The sequence below is a fragment of the Periplaneta americana genome, chromosome 2, assembly GCF_040183065.1.
Source record: "Periplaneta americana isolate PAMFEO1 chromosome 2, P.americana_PAMFEO1_priV1, whole genome shotgun sequence".
Taxonomy (NCBI): Eukaryota; Metazoa; Arthropoda; class Insecta; order Blattodea; family Blattidae; genus Periplaneta; species Periplaneta americana.
The window spans coordinates 72,558,900-72,579,658 of NC_091118.1; the positions used below are offsets into that span (position 1 = coordinate 72,558,900).

A 20,759-nucleotide genomic window follows, 5' to 3' on the forward strand; every position below is an offset into this window, starting at 1 on the left:
AAACCAGAGCCATCTACATACAAAGTCTGAACCTTGGGTCGGCAACAATGTAAATAACTGTCAAGCGAAAGGCGAAAGGCCTAAAAACAAAAGTATGTATTCGTGTTAATGTCGAGTTTCAATGTAAAATGTTATAAATTTATAACATACGTGTATGTCGTTGAAATTATGACCGCGGTCTTAGGAAATGTTAATTGTTTACGTATTATAAACTAAGTACATATTGGCGATAAAAGCAAGACAATAAATGAAAATGAAATGCCTGTAGTCTCGCAATTTTTACGGTTAATGATGGAAAAGTGACTGACAGTTCTTCTAGATATTAAATAATTTTATAAACTACATTTTTATAGTCTTACTTGTGGTTTGTGTTCTAGTATAAATGCGGTTCCAGCCAAGATTTTAGGATCTCGCCTGCTATATGTGTGAATAAAGTTACTCAGTTGATTTTCAAGTTCATTGTAAACACGTATTTTGTGATCCCATAAATGTTACTGTTTTATTGAATACTCGGAATGCCTGCTATATATCAGAACCAATTATAAATTTGTCGATGTACACATTCACTCCGTTGATTTTTAAGATTTGTTTATTATTATTTGTTTTAGTAATTAGTTATAGGGTCCACACCTGTGGAGTAACGGTATGCCCGCGAAACCAGGTGGCCCGGGTTCGAATCCCGGTCGGGGCAAGTTACCTGGTTGAGGGTTTTTCCTCAACCCAATACGAGCAAATACTGAGTAACTTTCGGTGCTGGACCCCGGACTCATTTCACCGGCATTATCACCTTCATATCATTCAGACGCTAAATAACCTAGATGTTGATACAGCGTCGTAAAATAACCCAATAAAAATTAGTTATAGGACTTTTATGGTTGTGAAACTTGGACTCTCACTTTGAGAGAGGAACATAGGTTAAGGGTGTTTGAGAATAAGGTTCTTAGAAAAATATTTGGGGCTAAGAGGGATGAAGTTACAGGTGAATGGAGAAAGTTACATAACACAGAACTGCACGCATTGTATTCTTCACCTGACATAATTAGGAACATTAAATCCAGACTTTTGAGATGGGCAGGGCATGTAGCATGTATGGGCGAATCCAGAAGTGCATATAGAGTGTTAGTTGGGAGGCCGGAGGGAAAAAGACCTTTAGGGAGGCCGAGACGTAGATGGGAAGATAATATTAAAATGGATTTGAGGGAGGTGGGATATGATGATAGAGACTGGATTAATCTTGCTCAGGATAGGGACCAATGGCGGGCTTATGTGAGGGCGGCAATGAACCTCCGGGTTCCTTAAAAGCCAGTAAGTAAGTACAGTACCGTAAGTTATAGGACTAATCAGCGTGGTAACGTTAGGGCATGCAGGGCCTGAAATGCAGGCTGGCCCGGGATTTTAAGGGGCCCGCAAACTTACTTATTTATGGCTTTTAAGGAACCCGGAGGTTCATTACCGCCCGCACATAAGCCCGCCATCGATCCCTATCCTGAGCAAGATTAATCCAGTCCCTACCATCATATCCCACCTTCCTCAAATCCATTTTAATATTATCCTCCCATCTACGTCTCAGCCTCCCCAAAGGTCTTATTCCCTCCGACCTCCCAACCAACACTCTATATGCATTTCTGGATTCGCCCACAAACACCAAGCAATAAAAAGAAGAAACTAAACAAAAAGCCCAATTAATTGCAGCCTGCATGGAATTGGTCAGATCATTATTCACGACGGTTTCATAGAATCGGCCTATGTTGTTGAAGTCCACACCTGTCTGTGGAGTAACGGTCAGCGCGTCTGGCTGCGAAACCAGGTGGCCTGGGTTCGATTCCCGGTCGGGGCAAGTTACCTGGTTGAAGTTTTTTCCGGGGTTTTCCCTGAACCCAATATGAGCAAATGCTGGGTAACTTTCGGTGCTGGACCCCGGACTCATTTCACCGGCATTATCACCTTCATCTCATTCAGACGCTAAATAACCTAAGATGTTGATAAAGCGTCGTAAAATAACCTACTAACCTACTATGTTGTTGAATCCAGCACAGCTTTAAACAATGCTGCCATGCGCCCTGGCCGACAGCCGTGTCGTATGGTGTGCGGCATCACTCTCAGCCCTCACAAAAGAGCAGCGAGAAGTTATTTTATCACAATGACAACAATGAAAATTGATACCAAAATATCATGTCTACATGTTTTGAAATGGTAATGGAAATTACGGGAAAACGGCTGAACAGATTTTAATGAATGACCCCTCATTTTGAAGCTTGGCATCCAAGGATTTTCAGAAAAATAGTAACTTTCAGTGAAACGTTAGTTTTCTTACATAATTTTCCTATTTTTCAAAATCCATCTTTCGTCCGTTTTCAGAACTAATTGCATTTCAGAATAAAACAAAACCATTGAGCTCTATACTAAAATGAAGGAAACACCGTATGTTAAAATATCGTGCCACTAGGTTCGCGCGTCTCCATGTTGGTGAGGGAAAATATCTCTCCCTCTCTCTCTCTCTCTCTCTCTCTCTCTCTCTCTCTCTCTCTCTAACACAGTTGCTACAATGATGTTACCGTTCAAGTCAGTGTATGCATATTGAAAATGTTTATATTGTGGATTATCTTGAACTATTTATTTCAATTTAATATGAGCTATGAATTCTCTGAACTTGTACGTAAACATCATACATGAAATTAAGTATATAATATGCTCTACATTAATTCTAACTTAGAAAAAAAAAATACATACGGTACCAATATAAAAGTATGAAAACCAAAGACAAATGCAGCATATAAAAGAAATCTCTTGCCTTAACGAGGCAACATGTTTACATGCACTACTCTCGATCAGGATAAATATGGATTAGGAATATAAAATATTAAATTAAAATAAAAGTTAAATACGATATAAGAAAATTACACGATTATATTCATAGAGTTTTAAACAAATACTGTACTTACTGGTAGTAAACCGAAACATATATTTTGAACTAGAAAGATTTATTCGCCATTAAAATTGTATAATATTTCTTTTTTTCACAAGTTTAATTATCTTACACCCAATATAAAATGATGTAACTAAATTTACCGATTTTTATAGGTACCGGTATCTATACTTTGACCTCAAATATAAAAACCTGTTACTCGTATACTTAATTGTATGTGAAATAAGAGCTGAGTTTCCTTTAAAATTTATTCTCTTCTTACCATAACAGAAATACACTAAAGTAAAAAAGCAAAGTATAAGTTAAGCATAATAAATCAAATTAACGGTACATAAACACTATAAGAAAAATTCATTACATCAATTTATCAAAATAACAATACACACAAAATATTACATCATACGCCACCGCACCAAAAGATCAATAGTTAAATATGAAATATATAAACATTACATAGGAACAGCGGCGAACTTCTGCCTAAGCAAACTAGGCAGTTCCCTTGGGCTCTAACTTCGAGGGGGGTCCCGGCCAGGAATAATAATAATAATAATAATAATAATAATAATAATAATAATAATAATAATAATAATAATATGTCGCGATATGACTTTTGCTATAAGTTAAAGCGACAATAAATAAATATATGAAAATAATAATAATAATAATAATAATAATAATAATAATAATAATAATAATAATAGTGCTATTTGCTGTGGAAAACTTTCGCGTGCCAATAAATCTTGTTATAAATTGTTGTTTTGTCAACTGTTCGAAGACAGGTTTGAACTTCATAAGTGACACCAATGAGGCATCACTCATGAAGCAACTAAGCCAGAATATTATTGGATAGGGTTGCCATCTCTTTTCCCCCTCCATTGCATTCATCGATGACTATTAACATATTTCACTAATCAGATGTATACATACAATTATTGTTCTTCCTCCGACATACAAGGAATGTGCTGCTGTTTATTAGTTATATATACGTATCAGCCAGAAACCCAATCAGCTTGTAATTATAAATATAAATAAGTATACTTGGTGCTTGTTTACTTTATTTCTAAGTCTACTTGTCTATTTTCGAAATTCAAATTATATTAAATAAATCCTGCTCTGTTAACTCACTATGATCTCTGGGTCTCTATGTCCAGGCTTGTTTGGAAAAATAAAGTAGGCTTATATGTCGTCATTTGTTTGTTACTTAGTCTTACGTACCGTACAGCCGTATGCTGCAGAATATTTTACCATTATAACGGCAAAATTAAAGAAATATAATTTATATATACTTCTTTCAACAAAACGACCATATCCCATGTGCGTTAGAAACAGAGAAAGATACGCCTTAGGTGTGCCAATAGTACGGAAGTTGCACGCCACGTTTTTTTTTTTTCTACAGGAGTTGTGTATCCAGTTTATAATGTTGAGATCACTGAACAAAACACACACTACAATAAACAATAGGCTATTACACGAAGGCCATGACCAGCAGGATTGCTGGCATATTTATACCTCAAATTCAATTAGTTATTAAAAATTTGAAGACTTACTAAAAATAATTTACAGATCTGATTCTGCGGTGTGTAATTTTCTGAGTACAGCTGTGTATTGGATATTAAAATCTACAAAAGTTGAGGTGGTTTGATGACATTATTACTATTAGAAATGAAATAATTATTATTATAGTTAATACCATGATGTGACATTTTTCATTAATAATTATACAAATGCTATATTGATGATGATATGAAAGTGAAACGCTTTGGGGTTATGTAAGTAGATGTAGAGAATATCTTAAATTAGATCTTCATTTCTGTAATTTACTGAGTGGCGGCTATTATACAACTACAAAACTTGCGTAAGATAATAATATTGTTATTAAAAATCAAATATTTTTATAGTTATTAATCAAGTGGGGTTGGGTCTTTTTCATATACTTAATGGTGGTGTGGTGTAGATATTTATATGTGTCATTCCCTTCAGTATTGGCTCGAGAGAGCGCAAAACTTACAGTTCCTAAGGAAATTCCTAAAGGTATTACTTACTGATAAAATAAGAGGCCTAAAAATTTAGTAGTCTCACGATCATTTCAGCAAGATCTCTTAGCAGGATAAAATGATTTTACCCTCTCTACATTTCAAGCTCTCTATGCAGCAGCTATACCAAGATGCTATGTGTATTGTTCGAAAGCATAGCAAACCTGACATTTTTTTTTAACTTTCGCCTACAATCCACATGACCTGAAATAACTATTGCTTTACCCCCACATGAAAAACCCCAGTGACCGTCCTGACATTGTTAGGCTGCTTGTGTTTTCGCGTTGAAACTAAAAAACTGAAGGTGGATATGTTCAAGAAAAAGTATTTGGCATGCTTATTGATAGGCCTACCCGCCTACTTAATTTCAATCACTATAGGTCTAGGCCCTTCACGGGCTGTAGCGCCACGGATTAAAAATAGTATATACTATGGGTTTATTTAATAAAATTTATTAATAATTGTTATTATTTTAATAATCTTACAATTATGAACGATTAATCCCTTTGTTCTTATAACGTGGAAATATACTGGATTAAAGATGAACTTCTATCTGCTGTAATTATATTAATGTTATTGTGAGTTATTGATAGGTTACACATTTGGGTGCGCCGATACATTTTATTTTAGGTGGCCCGAAATGTTATTTTTGCAGGCGGGCCCGTATCACATTCGTTACGTCCCTGACCTAAATGTTTCTTTTCACTTCGTATTTAGGGGATTTAAAGTTCACTGAGTTTACGCTAATTGACAGATACTTAATAGATAATGTTGTGTCTTGTTACATATTATGTAACGTAAGTGTAAGCTAGGCCAAAAATGAAAGTGGCTAGACCAAACAACATCAGTATTACATAAAATTTGTTCTTAGAATTGTATATTTGAAATTGATAATAGTATAGCCATAACTTAGACATATTGTTTAGCGTATTCATTAACTTTGTGAATTATTGATAAATTATTATTATTATTATTATTATTATTATTATTATTATTACATATTATGTAAAAGGTACATGTTTTTAGCACTTTTTCATAGATTTTAATAATTTATCTTTTTTGCATAGTTTAAATTGTTAACTTTTTTCTGTAGTTATATTTATTTAAAATTATATTTGAAAAAGTTTGTAACAAATAATTCAGGAGAACGGTATTGTTACGGTGACTGGCCAGGTTCAAACCAGAACTAGCTTCCTAGGTACCTGAAATATTAATAGAAAAACACGAGAGATAATCGCATGAGATTAAATGTATGTAATATCCCAGACCTTTCACGTTAGAGATGAAACAATAAAGCGGAAAAACATAGTCAATTTACTAGCTACATATTGTTTAATTGACTGGAATTGAGTACTGCGAAGGTACGTCGTTATTGCATTACTGAATTATTTATTTTTCATACTAGTAACATTTCTTTGTATATTTATTTATTTAGACTACCCTTATAGGCCTACCATCAATAAAAAACATGTATGCTTTTAAATTTTTTGAAGTTATTTTAAGTGGCACAAATTTTGAAATTAAGTACATGCGCAGGTCCGGATTTAGGTACAGTGCCGCCCCTAGGCAGTGCTAAAATTTGCTGTCCCCTCCCAACTCCCACAAACAGTTTATGAGCAGCTATTATACAGGTCATGTTTAGTTTAAATTACTTTTAAATTAAATGTTACAATAATTCAGAAAGTAATAAATTACTCAAATAAAATATATGCATCTTACTTGTATATAAAGATTTCCTTCGCACTTTCTTCACAGAGGAAGCATTGTTGATGTCATCAAAGTCAGTCTGACGAAGCACATCAGACTCGATGCAAAGAAATATTCAAACTCATTCATTGTTGAAACAAAATTGATTTGTGAAAAGCAGACTGTGGTTTATTTTTAATCATTGGTATTGTTGGTAGTATAATTATTATTACCAGTATTTCTTACTTGGATAGGAAGTACAACATAAATTAAAAATAAACTCCCAAATTTTTGCAGAATAAACCTTTCATTTCGCATTATATAATGTATAATATGCTGAAAGTGATTAAATAGTATTGTTGACGATATAATTATATTTGAAATGTAACTGAGAGTTGTGGTAGCGGTAGCGATAAATAATAAACACGTCCAATTTGATTTTCACTATCACTGGTAACTTCTTCCACCCTATCTTTCAACACATTGTTTTTTTTTTCACACATCTCTAAACTTTTGTACGTATATAGTCTTATGCGGCATATTTCTTCAAAATTGAATAAAGTAGCTCAAGAATATACTGGACACTTCGGAAATAATCACAATCACATCCACACCAGTCAGTTCGAAATCTGATTTCACACTGAGCTGGAGATGTGCCTGCTAACAATGAGTCTGGTTTTAACTTTTAAGTATATCTTTGTTACCGGTACATAAACTATAATGCAAAATGATAAATTAGATAATATATCATAAATGAAAATAATAATTCAGTTCATTATCTATTCTGTATGATTAAATACATCAATTCATTTACATACATTAGATTAAAAGGTTAACGAATGCGTAATACCTTATTTGTAAAACAACAATGGATGAGGCAGGAAATGGACGTGCACTGTTGCCAACATATCGCACTACAATCTCGCTAACTTTTCAACAAAAAGTAGCTAAATCTCTCCAAAGTTTGTTAAAAAATCCCCAGAAATGTCTCTAAAAATTAATAATAAATTTCACTAAATAAAAATAAGAAAAAAATACATATGCGGAGAAAAATAGAATTTCCTCGACGTCACCTTCTTCTGCGGAGTCTGGTTGTGTTGTTGACGGCTGCTGAGATGTTGAGGTGGAAGGTGTGGAAACAGCTGATTGCGAATACACTGCACTTGATCCAATCATTGATACTACACTTTCTGGCAAACTGCAAGTGTGGAAATTTTCACCCAAGCGTTTGATCACAATTTTTTTTTTTAGTTGTGAAATCTAACTCTTTTTAAATCTTATATATTAAAACCAGCAAAAACTACAATCTCATTTGCTTCACACGAACTGTCGGCACAAAATTCCAAAACTCAATTGTCTCGGGTAGAGATGGGAACGATATATCGGTTTTTACCAAATACCGATATTTTCGTTTTGATATATCGATATATTGATATCGAAATTTTGATTCAATATATCGTATAATATATCGGTTTTCTCACAAATTTATCGTTTTTTTTATTTTGTTTTTGTTTTTGTTTTTGTGGAATTATTATGAACAACAAAATCCACACTAGTTAACTCCGATAATTCCCTGAGAGATGGCGTTAATGAAAGTGGGCAGTTACATAATTGTGTAATCTTGAAATATCCAATCCAATCAATGCCTTTCTCTGATTGGGTGGTCTAGAATTCGAATTCAAACTATTTAATATGCAGTACCAAATTCAAAATCCAACGTGTGCGAACGTGAGACTGAGACGGGAGGTTTATCTACTACTGTTTTAGTATTAATTTCTCCAAGGTAGGAGCAACTGCCACTCTGAAAAGGAACCATTTGACTTCAAAACTTTTATTTCTGTGTTTTTAAATGGAAAGAGAAACAAGGATGCAATACTGGTTTGAGATTTGTTTACGGCTAGGATTTCTATGCACAACCTAGTACTGACATTGTTTTCTTATTATAGCCTATATTTTAGTACATAAAAATTTTATCTCCATAATCACCATCATTATTATCATCATCACCACCACCATTAAGATTTGGAATGTTGGAGTGTAACAATAACTTGCAATGGGAACTTACTATAGAAGGTTTGTATCAAATCAATTGTGAAGTTTGTTAAAACTTGTAACATTCTAAGTACTGTTTATTTACATTTAAAAATGATTACGTTGTTATCTAGAAAAGAGCATTATATTTGTTTCCTCGATTGAATCCTATATAAAATTAGAATAATTGAATCGTGGATTGGAAAAAACATGATGGGGATCCTAAAGAAAATTGGAGTGGATTGGAAAGAGAGAAGGCTTTTCAGTAACCTACAAATGAAACGAGTCAAAGGAGAAGAAATGTCAGAAGCAAGTGAAACAGGGAGAAGAGTACGACAAGGATGCCCTTTAGCACGTACCCTGTTCAACATCTACTTGGAGGATTTAGTGAAGAACTGTTTTCAGAACATGGGCGGAGTGATAGTAGGAGGAAGAAGGAAAAAGTGTTTAAGATTTGCTGATATGGCATTGTTAGATAATACTAAAGGATAAGCTACTGTAGCTAAATGACAGCTGTGAGCAGTATGGAATGAAGATAAATTGCCAACAAGACGCAAACCATGGTCATAGGAAGAAAAATAAAGAATGTAGACTTATGAATTCTAAATTATGCAGTAGAGCAAGTGGACAGCTTCAAATACTTGGGGTGTACTATAAGCAGTAACATGAACTGCTGCCAAGAAGTCAAAAGGAGGATAGCAATGGCAAAGGAAGCTTTTAATAGAAAAAGGAGCATATTCTGCGGACCTCTGGAGAAAGAACTAAGGAAGAGACTAGTGAAGTGCTTTGTGTGGAGTGTAGTATTATATGGGGCAGAAACATGGACATTACTAAGAAGCGAATAGAAGCATTTGGAATGTGGATATGGAGAAGGATGGAGCGTGTGAAATGGACAGACAGAGTAAGAAACGAAGCTGTGTTGGAAAGAATGGATGAAGAAAGAATGATGCTGAAACTGATCAGGAGGAGGAAAAGGAATTGGCTTAGAAGAAACTACCTACTGAAGGATGTACTAGAAGGAATGGTGAACGGGAGAAAAGTTCGGGGTAGAAGAAGATATCGGACGATAGGCGACATTAAGATATATGGATCATATGAGGAGACAAAGAGGAAGGCAGAAAATAGGAAAGATTGGAGAATGCTCTGTTTGCAGTGAAATACCTCCCTTTGAGCAGAACACTATGAATGAATGAATGAATGAATGTATGTTTCAGCGTCAAATACTGACCCATATAGAGTTCACTTAACACTTTCCTATTGTATCATTTAAGCTCATCTTACCTACACCATAATTTTGATTTAGGTTAGGAACTACATAATAATGAAATTATGTTATTGGAAATGTATTCTTTATCATTACAATTTTACATTTAATCTTTTGATTGTTATGTTAATTTCAATTCTGATAAGGAATAGGCTATTAAAATTTAAGTTTATTGCAATAAATGTACACCCACAAATGTAAATTGCATTAGTACGAGTATCTAATAATTTGCTTACGGGATAGCGATATATCGAATCGTTTCGATATACCGATATATTTTCTGCAATATATATCGTTTATCGAAATTAGGTTTGCAATATATTGCAATATCAATACATCGGTATTTAAATTATTTCCCCCATCTCTAGTCTCGGGTCGGTTCGAAGTGGAAAATCTCCTCGTTGCGGGGAAGAACCAAGAATTAACTAGAGCTCGCGACTCGTCACGTGCCAATCAAAGTTACAACCGTTTTTTGGGTGTTGGAGCAGTAGCATTGAGAGAGAGACCTAACCCGTGAGAATTGTTGAATCAGCATCTTGAACCCCTGATCACTGATCACAAATATATGAGATCATGCCTTTCACGTATGAATTATTAGACGACTCAGTCATGCACTCATGCCTCTTCAAAAACTAAGAAGTGCATGACTTCAGTAGTTAAAAAAAAAAGTGTAAGAATATAAAAGTCAGCAGAAAAGTCACTAATCGTATTTTACAAATTTTGTCGCCGAGACTGGTTCAAAATTCCCTAGATTTAGCGACTTATCGCTAAATATGGCAACACTGTGGACGTGGTTGCACCAAATCGAGTTAACATAAAACGTTGATGTTAAATGTTATGGTTTATTTAACGACGCTCGCAACTGCAGAAGTTATATCAGCGTCGCCGGAAGTGCCGGAATTTTGTCCCGCAGGAGTTCTTTTACATGCCAGTAAATCTACTGACTTGAGCCTGTCGCTAAAACGTTGATATTGTATACTCGCACAATGAGTAAAACCATATTAAATTCTGGTTTATGATTAACTAACATTGTCCGCAAGTACATATAAAAAATTATAACATCTTTACAGAAAAAAATTAAAAATATCATCTCTCTATGCCTGGAATAATAAAAAACGCTAAATAGATAGCTAGCCGCTGACGGTAAAATTCTGTAGCTGACCATAGTTCTAAAAACACCAGATTTATAGTCGCAACGCTGTTATTCCCGGCGTGACTCCTCTTTGTTTACGTTTTAGGAAGTGAAGGCTCTATAAAGTCTAGGTAGGTAGTATCGTTCGCCATTTTTGTTCTTTCGTTGCCGAGCTACCATACGAGGAATCTATTTGCCACACCGTTAAACATTATCATGTCGTAGCTCCTATGATAATAAATCAAACGCACTGTAATTCAGCAAATAATTGAGCGGCAAATAACGTCTTCGTGTGCTTTCTGCGTACGCCAACGAAAGAGCCAAAATGGCGGGCAATTAAATTAAGTATTTATCGAGCCTTAAGAAATGAATAACGTCTTCATCAGCGAATCACAAGACGCACACGTTTGAATGTAGCCGATCTGCAACGCGATTGGCTGCCGGAAATTAGAGCGACGGGACTATAGCTAAAAAACCGCTGACTTGGCAACACTGCTCGCTGGCGCGATCTTTTCAAGTTTGTAACGGGATTTATGGGCCTAACATCGTAAGTCATTGTAGTTCATTGTTGAGAACATCTTTGCAACGTGCTTCTAAGGCAGCAAAATACGTCATTATATTTCGCGGTCAGTTTGTTTTGTTTTATTACGGCAGTCTATTATTATTCTGCTAGTGCCAACTCCTAATAGTAATGGGATAATGAGAAAACACGGCAAATGTGATAAAACACTATCGCAAAGCCTGGAAGAATTTTCTTGAATTTGAAAGTGAACAGTCTTCATCCTTAACTTACTATTTTGTGAGTGTTATTAATGACAAGACAGTTTTATAAGGCTATCGGTAATTACATTGCATGCAATTATTCCAAATCCGAAAAATTAAAAGCGATACAACTTATTTCGAAATGAGGCATCCAATGCCAAGTGAAATACTGATTTAGGCCTAAAGATATACTCATATAACTGCAACGTCTTTGGATTTAATCGCAACCCTTCAGATTGTATGAGGAAATTCATTACACCCGTATATTTCATTTACGAAATTGTGACTACATTTTCGAAGTTATGTAACTTTTGAAGTTCTGCGTGAGAATCCTAGATTGGAGTGCACCATAAAATTTAAATGAAAGTAACTCTGGTTCTATCTATCGCAGAAAAACAAATGACAGCTCATTTTTAAGGAAATTAAAGGCCTTCTTTCTACCGCTACCACATTTTCATTTGTTTGTGTAGTAGTATCATAGTCTAGTATATACAGTCACGAAGCTCAATACGCAGTAAATATGCATCCATAGATAGTTGTTAACCACTAGGATCGCTAATATCGCCTCATTACAGACAATGCGAAATAGTGCCGGCACAGTCTATTGTTCCTAGCACCCTCACAACTCGAGCTTCGTGACTGTATATACTAAACTGTGGTATTATCGTTTTCTTTTTTTTTTTTCAGATAAAATGTTTCAGAGTAATTCTCGTTATATTTACACCAAGAGTAAAAAAGATACCATAAATACTCCCATAAGTAACTTCTTTCGTGGGAAAAATCTGAAAATGGAGAAGCAATGGAATAGGCCTACATATTAATTAACTTTTTTTAGCGCTAAGGGAACTTCATTTAAGTTAACCATAACCATTCTCCTTTCTCTTAAATTTTCTAATGAAGATATTAACAACATTTTTCTAATGGTATTGAGAGATTCATTATCCCTTTCATACAATCACTTGTATAACCCTACGTAATATATATTTTTACTTCATTTCATTACTCTTCATTGCACTTTCATCTCATGTTTCTCCGAAATCAAATTGTCCTGTATTTTTAAATTTATCATTGTTCTGTATTCTCTCCGCAAATCATATTGTGTTTTATTTTTAAGTTAACCTCTGCTTTGTATTCTGGATCCTAGTGTTAGCTGTAGATATCGGCTAATGTCCCAAATTGTGGAATTTGGTCTAATACATTTAGTATTCACCGAAATATGGCTGAAACTTCGAAAGGTGTGAATCTTTAATATGGGCTTATATAATAATTTATCACATAACAAAGGCCACTAATAATTGTTTATAACACACTAGGATTACGTCATAATTAATAGGTACAAATAAGTTTACACACGAGTAATATTAAACAATTTTTGAGTATCTGAATACAGTAGGCCTACACTTTCGCTGAATGAAAAAGACCCAACCCCACTTGATTAATAACTATAAAAATATTTGATTTTTAAAACAACATTATTATCTTACGTAATGAAAGAGAGATGGAACGGAGAAAAATTCTCTCCGGCGCCGGGATTTGAACCCGGGTTTTCAGCTCTACGTGCTGATGCTTTATCCACTAAGCCACGCCGGATACAATCCCGACGCCGTTTAGAATCGTCTCAGATTAAGCTCCATCTCTTGGGTTCCCTCGGTGGCCGCCCTCTGCACTACGTCATAGATGTCTATGAACGCAGGACCGAAGTCCATACATGTGTTGAGGTGCACTCAGATGAGTGACTGATTGGCCGGGATCCGACGGTATGGGCGCCGTCTATAAAAATATATATATATATATATCTTACGTAAGTTTTGTTGTTATATAATCCTATATAGCCGCCATTCAGTAAATTATAGAAATGAAGATCTAATTTAAGATATTCTCTATATCTACTTACATAACCCCAAAATGTATCACTTTCATATCATCAATATAGCTTTAATATGTATAATTAATGAAAAAGAGTCACATCATGGCATTAACTATAATAATATTTCATTTCTATTGGTAATAATGTCATCAAATCACCTTAAGTTTTGTAGATTTTAATGTCCAGTACACAGCTGTAATTACACACCGCAGAATCAGACCTGTAAATTATTTTAGTAAGTCTTGAAGTTTTTAATAACCTATTGAATTTGAGCTCTAAATATGTCAGCAATCCTGCAGGTCATGGCCTTCACGTAATAGCGTATTGTTTATTGTAGTGTATGTTTGGTTTATACTGAAATGCAATTAGTTCTCAAAACTGACGAAAGATGGATTTTGGAAAAAAGGAAAATTATGTAGGAAAACTAACGCTTCACTGAAAATTACTATTTTTCTGAAAATCCTTGGATGACAAGCTTCAAAATAACGGGTCACTCATTAAAATCCGTTCAGCCGTTTTCCCGTAATTTCCATTACCATTTCAAATAATATATACAGTATATAGATTTTATGTATCCTTTTTAAAGTAATGCATTATCATTTTAAAGTACGGGAAGCATGTTTATGGTTTCACAAGCACGTACCACGTTCCAAGGAGACGAGGCAGTTTTTACGTGGCAACAGTAAGGTGACGGCAGTAGTGGTTAGGGTACCCAATAAATTATAACTTTCACAAGATATTTAAAATTCAATTAACTAAATAAATTACCCCCATCTCAGGAGTTCACGGAGCCTGACGGAGTGTGACCTTAAGGTCTAATAGAGGTCTTGATCTTTTGATGGTACCACCAAGAGCCGAAGCAAATTAAGGAAGATCCATAGGAAGAGCACCACGGGGGGTATGAGGAGAATATCAGTAGGTCTTCAACGGAAAACAGTCTTACAGAGTTGTCAATCAACTAGATGTGTTTTCATTAGAATTAGACGATGCGACTCAATAGGACATGTAGGGATACGATAATGTGGGTAATAAAACAGAAATTTTAATGATGTATGTATGTATGTATGTATGTATGTATGTATGTATGTATTTACACTGCAAGTGGGCAAGCACCCGGTGGCAGTGGTATAAACAATAAAATTACAATATACGATACAATTATACAATACACAATACAATTACATACACAATACAATAAGAATACACAATGCAGTTTAACACAATAATTACAATTAATAATAAAACATAAAGTAACCTAATTTCGCAATACAACCTACATATGTATAGGCCCTACATAAGTTTCAATAGTCTTTCACTTTACTCTCATCTCACTCACTGTAGTGGCACTATGACGCATTTCACTGACACTATATAACATTTTCACTGACACTTTAGGACACATTTCATTGACGCAATAAATTATCATTGATCGTAACTATTCACTGCACTGTAAAACTATAACTTTACTGACTCACCTCGCTCCACTGATACAACAGTTCAAATAAGTCAAATAATTACACCCTTATGCATACTGTACTTATAAACAGAACTACAATTAAACTCAACATTTCTAGTCTAAAACCCTCTTACACGCTATTTTTAAATAATTTACCATTCAAACCAAGGAAGTAACTTGTCAGGCTAAATAAATACATGTCACCTTAAAAAATTAATTGTTAAATGTCGCCTTAACTTTAATTTGCACTTTATACACAACTTTTTAAATTATTCTTGAATCTCCTTAAGGAAGGACAGCCCTCAAAGACCGCTGCAGGTAGGTCATTCCAATCATTTATAGTTCTTTTAAAAATGAGAATTTACCTACATCCGTTTCCTGTTTCCTACATTTGATTTTAAAATCATGATCGTTCCTACCATAGTACGTTGGCTTTTCTAACCGAGCCGTTATGTCTACCCATGCTTTCTGACCTAGATGTGCTCTATACAATGATGTTATTCTAGTTTTCCTACGTCTGTTTTCCAAAGTTTCCCATTTAAGTTCTTTTATCGTATCGTTTCCATCTTCTCTTTACCTTCAACAAATTTAGCTGCCCTATACTGGATTCTTTCCAAGGAATTTACCTGATATATTCTATAGGTATCCCAACATGTAGTGCCGTATTCCATTAACGGTCGCACTAACGTTAGATATGCTATTTCCCTCGATTTGGGGCTAATACTAATTAATTATGCATGAAAAATGAATTTAAGACCGATTGTCTTATATCATTTAGTATTATCATGGCTTTATTTCTAAGCAACCATATGCAATTGAAATACAGGGTGTTTAAAAAGTATCCAATATTTTAGGAGGTGATAGCATGCATGAAAACAAGAAAACAATGCCTAATAAACATGGGTCCTACAACACATACTTTCTGAGATCTGAACACTTGTTCATAGGAGGTACTCAATGTGATGTCCATTCGTGGCAATATATTCCTCTGCCCTTCGGTGTAAGGAATCACGTTCTCTTTGAAACTAACCTGGTTTCTTCATGTGTCTTCATAACCAAAATCCTAGGGGATTTATACGATGAAAGAGTAATGGAACGGAGAAAAATTCTCTCCGGCGCCGGGATTTGAACCCGGGTTTTCAGCTCTACGTGCTGATGCTTTATCCACTAAGCCCCACCGGATACCACCCCGGCGTCGGACAGAATCGTCTCAGATTAAGCTCCAACTCTTGAGTTCCCTCTAGTGGCCGCCCTCTGCACTACGTCATAGATGTCTATGAACGTAGGACCGAAGTCCACACATGTGCTGAGGTGCACTCGTTATGAGTGACTGGTTGGCCGGGATCCGACGGAATAAGCGCAGTCTTAAATCACGAAGTGATTTACGCATATCATATATATTATTTTTTAATGTACCGAAGTACTTATGATATTTCCATGCAGATATTCTGCGTCGTCATACGATGAAAGAGTAATGGAACGGAGAAAAATTCTCTCCGGCGCCGGGATTTGAACCCGGGTTTTCAGCTCTACGTGCTGATGCTTTTTCCAAAGCCACTAAGGGGATTTAGGGGATTTAGAAAAAAAAAACAAAAAACAAAAGTAATTGGATTTAAATAAAGTGATTCTCTAAGAACCAAAATCGTATTGGAAAATAGAACAATAGAACAGTTAACAAGTGCTACTATTTTGGCTGAATTATCTCTTATAGTGAGGGAAATGACACTGAAAATAAATTACATAACTTTCAACAAGTAGGTACAGTAAGGAAAACTTTAATTAGGAAAGCAAGATCAGATACAATAATGGAATTTTATAGAACCTTGCCCTTCCAACACTGACATATGGATCAGAAACCTGGACTCTCAAAAATCAACAGTTACAGAGGATAGACGTCGCAGATTTTAAATTATTACGCCTCTGACAGGATATAACCTACTAGATATTAAACGCAGTGAAGACATAAGAATATAACTTGATATCCAAAATATAACTGAAAGAAACAGAGACTAAAGAGAAAGACGGCAAGAACATTTACTGCGTATGGAAGAACACAGACTGTCTAGTCGACTTACAATTGCAGAGCAAAAGGGAAAAGAAGAATTGGAAGACCAAGGAAACGTTGGAAGGACCAATTTTGAAACATGTGAAGTCGGGATTGGCCTTAACCGAATAGTTTATGATAATGATAACGTGTATTGGAAATTTTATCAGCTTCTTTTGATTCTGGCTAAGTGGAAGAGAAGGCCTGATAGTCTTAATTTCGTCAGAATAAAATAAAAAAATATTACTATTATTATTGTTATTATTATAGATCTTTTTTATTAATTTGTCCTACAGAATAATATCTGTGATATTGACAATTAATATTAGAGGAGAAAAATTCGCTCCAGCGCCGGGGATCGAACCCGGGTCCTTGGTTCTATGTACCAAGCGCTCTGACCACTGAGCTACGCCGAATTCAATCCGCAGCGACAGATCGAATTAATTGTCAATATCACATATTATTCTGTAGGACAAATTAATAAAAAAATATCTATAATATTCTCATAGTTAGCAGTACATATAACTGCGGAATCCCGGCCAAACAAGTCACTCAGCTGAGTGCGCCCCTAGTATAATGGCAGTTGAAATTGGACATAAACGTCAACATATATGCCTAACTAGGAGTAAGACCACAAAGGGAAACATTGAAGGAGAAGAATTCGATCTGTCGCTGCGGATTCAATTCGGCGTAGCTCAGTGGTCAGAGCGCTTGGTACGTAGAACCAAGGACCCGGGTTCGATCCCCGGCGCCGGAGCGAATTTTTCTCTTCTAATATTTATTGTTATTATTATTATTATTAAGAGAAAACTTACAGCGAATTTCATATTATGATATTTTTGGTATTAGGGGAGACTGCTGTACCTTTAAACACTTTTCACATTCTATTTCTTTTAATTGTGAGAAATTAAATTTTTTAAACGGAAAAAAATGCTTGAAATAGTTATTGAAGATTCCTTTACAACTTCCTGTATGTATTTTCTTGTTTTACAGATCTATTAAGGATGGAAAAAATAAAATGAAGGGATATGTAATGTGTTCAAAGGTACAACAGGTTCACGTACCTTGGAACATACCCTGTTGTACCTTGGAACACAAATGGAATATAGGTGGTAATATAAATGTAAAAATTGACAATCATATTTAAAATGTATTTGCCATCATAAACCAGAGGAAGCTTCTCTGATTGAGGTTTTAATTCCTGCAGGAACAATAACTGCTTCAACAGCTTTCTTCAAGGCATCCGGATCAATTGGGACCTCTTTAACTCCAGACTTACTTCGTGACATGATCTTAAAATAAAAGAAAAACAAAAACCGATAGTATCGTGTACCTTGGAACTTGTTCCATAGTACAAGATGTTTTGTGTTCAAAGAGGGTGCACGTTTAAACAAATATGGCTCCCAAAACTAGAGATTCGAATAAATCATGGATATTAAAATATATTACTCACCAGATGATAGGGAACACACTGTACTTGATTGATAGTAACAAATACAATCTGGTTTTGTGTTGGAAAACATATATCAATGAACGAAATGTTTACTTTTGGTACTAAAAAAATTCTTTTGTCCATAGAACTCACACTTTACAATAAATCTAACCGAAACTACGACCAGAGCTACTTAGCGGTTTTCTGTACAATGTACTTCAGTCTGAGTCCTCTAGGTAGCAGCAAAAATTAATTAAACAACAAAAAATGTTCAAAGGTACACTATGCTAAAGGTACAAGAGTCTCCTCTACTAAAAATCGAATTTTAGAAACGTTATGTAATTAACATCGACTTTAAGGTTTAATTTTAATGTTATCAGTAATAATAATAATAATAATAATAATAAAATGAATTTAATACATGTCTCCTTTTGCCAGTTTCAACACATCTTCTTTAAAAATTCACAGACTTTCCAGCCTCTAAAAAAAGTTGCAAAACTTGTCTTGGAGATGCGTCACTCATGCTCACAAGTATGGGCTTGTAATAATTTCCGCGAGATGGCCTTAGTCTCGCTCCAGCCCGTGCTCTAATTAGCTAACTATAGCTTATACTATAAGAATAAGTACAAGAACTTCTTGCATAATAATTAGGTTAAAGTCGTCCTTAATAAGATAGCTGGGATGGTGTAACTCGGCAGCGATGGACGGTGTAATCGATTATAATCGACTAGGGAATCGAGGTAACGTAACACCGAATTAAATCGTTGGTTACATAATGCTTCTGATGTTCTTTTACATCTCGTATTGGAGTGCTTGAGATAATGTTTTAGTAAAAGTAGTGATATGCTGCAGACATATTAATCAATTTAACGACTACGCTGCTATGGAATTTAGAAACAAACTACTGTAATAACTTTGTAATTAATAAGGATGACGTCGTCTGTCATGGAAAAAAAAGTCTTAATTCAAATAAACCTAACATTAAGCACCAGGACCTATGATAAAAACATACGGTATGAATAGTTCGATTATGACGTAATTTCTTCACAGCCGTTCGGTAAATTATGAAGTTTATAACGTTCCGAAACCCATTTTTTAAATTGTTAATAATATAATTAGAATAATTTCTACGATATCTTTGAACGTAAAATATAGATGAAATGGAATGTTGTAAGCATATTAATAGTTTATTTAATAAAATACAATGTCGTGGCGGAATTAATCAGAATCTTCTTGGAAGGATAAATATTTCTAATGTAGTATCCAGTTTAATGGTAAATTTATTATACTTGTTCATTGACCAGTTACTTACTTACTGGGTTTTAAGGAACCCGGAGGTTCATTGCCGCCCTCACATAAGCCCGCCATTGGTCCCTATCCTGAGCAAGACCAATCCAGTCTCTATCTTCATATCCCACCTCCTCAAATCCATTTTAATATTATCTTCCCATCTACGTCTCTGGCTCCCCCAAAGGTCTTTTTTCCTCCGGCCTCCCAACTAACACTTTATATGAATTTCTGGATTCGCCCATACGTACTACATGCCCTGCCCATCTCAAACGTCTGGATTTAATGTTCCTAATTATGTCAGGTGAAGAATACAAGGCGTGCAGTTCTGTGTTTATTCTCAAACACCCTTAACTTATATTCCTCCCTCAAAGTGAGAGTCCAAGTTTCACAACCATAAAGAACAACCGGTAATATAACTTTTCATTGATCAATTACTGAAAACAAATTGTCATGTTCAATTTATTATTTATGTTTTAATTATCCTTTTTTCTGTTTTATTGAAATATATGACAAATGATTTATAAAATTGAATAATATAAATATAATAGAGAACGAATTGATGATGATGATAATTATAGTAGGCCTAATAGTAATAATAATAATAATAATAATAATAATTATTATTATTATTATTATTATATTATTATTATATTATTTGTGGAATAGAAAAATATTATCATGAATAATGATATCATGGACGTAGAAACTTTATAGTATACATGTCACATGCAACGTGAAATCGACTATATATTACATGAAGTATTTCGCTTGTTTTTAGCTCTGTCCGTTTCCCACAGAATATATTGAATAAACAATTGTAGATAGCCGATAAGGGG

The 20,759-nt window shown here is 34.7% G+C and overlaps 1 long non-coding RNA gene and 1 other non-coding gene across 2 annotated transcripts in view; one reads left to right on the forward strand and one right to left on the reverse strand.

Annotated features, from left to right (window-relative positions):
• LOC138695281 (uncharacterized) overlaps positions 1–20,759 on the forward strand; it is an 833,114-nt gene that overhangs the window by 330,592 nt on the left and 481,763 nt on the right. The gene's annotated exons all lie outside the window — the stretch shown is intronic.
• Positions 17,545–17,617, reverse strand: TRNAY-AUA (transfer RNA tyrosine (anticodon AUA)). Its single transcript has one exon. It is a non-coding gene; the product is annotated as a tRNA-Tyr (tRNA).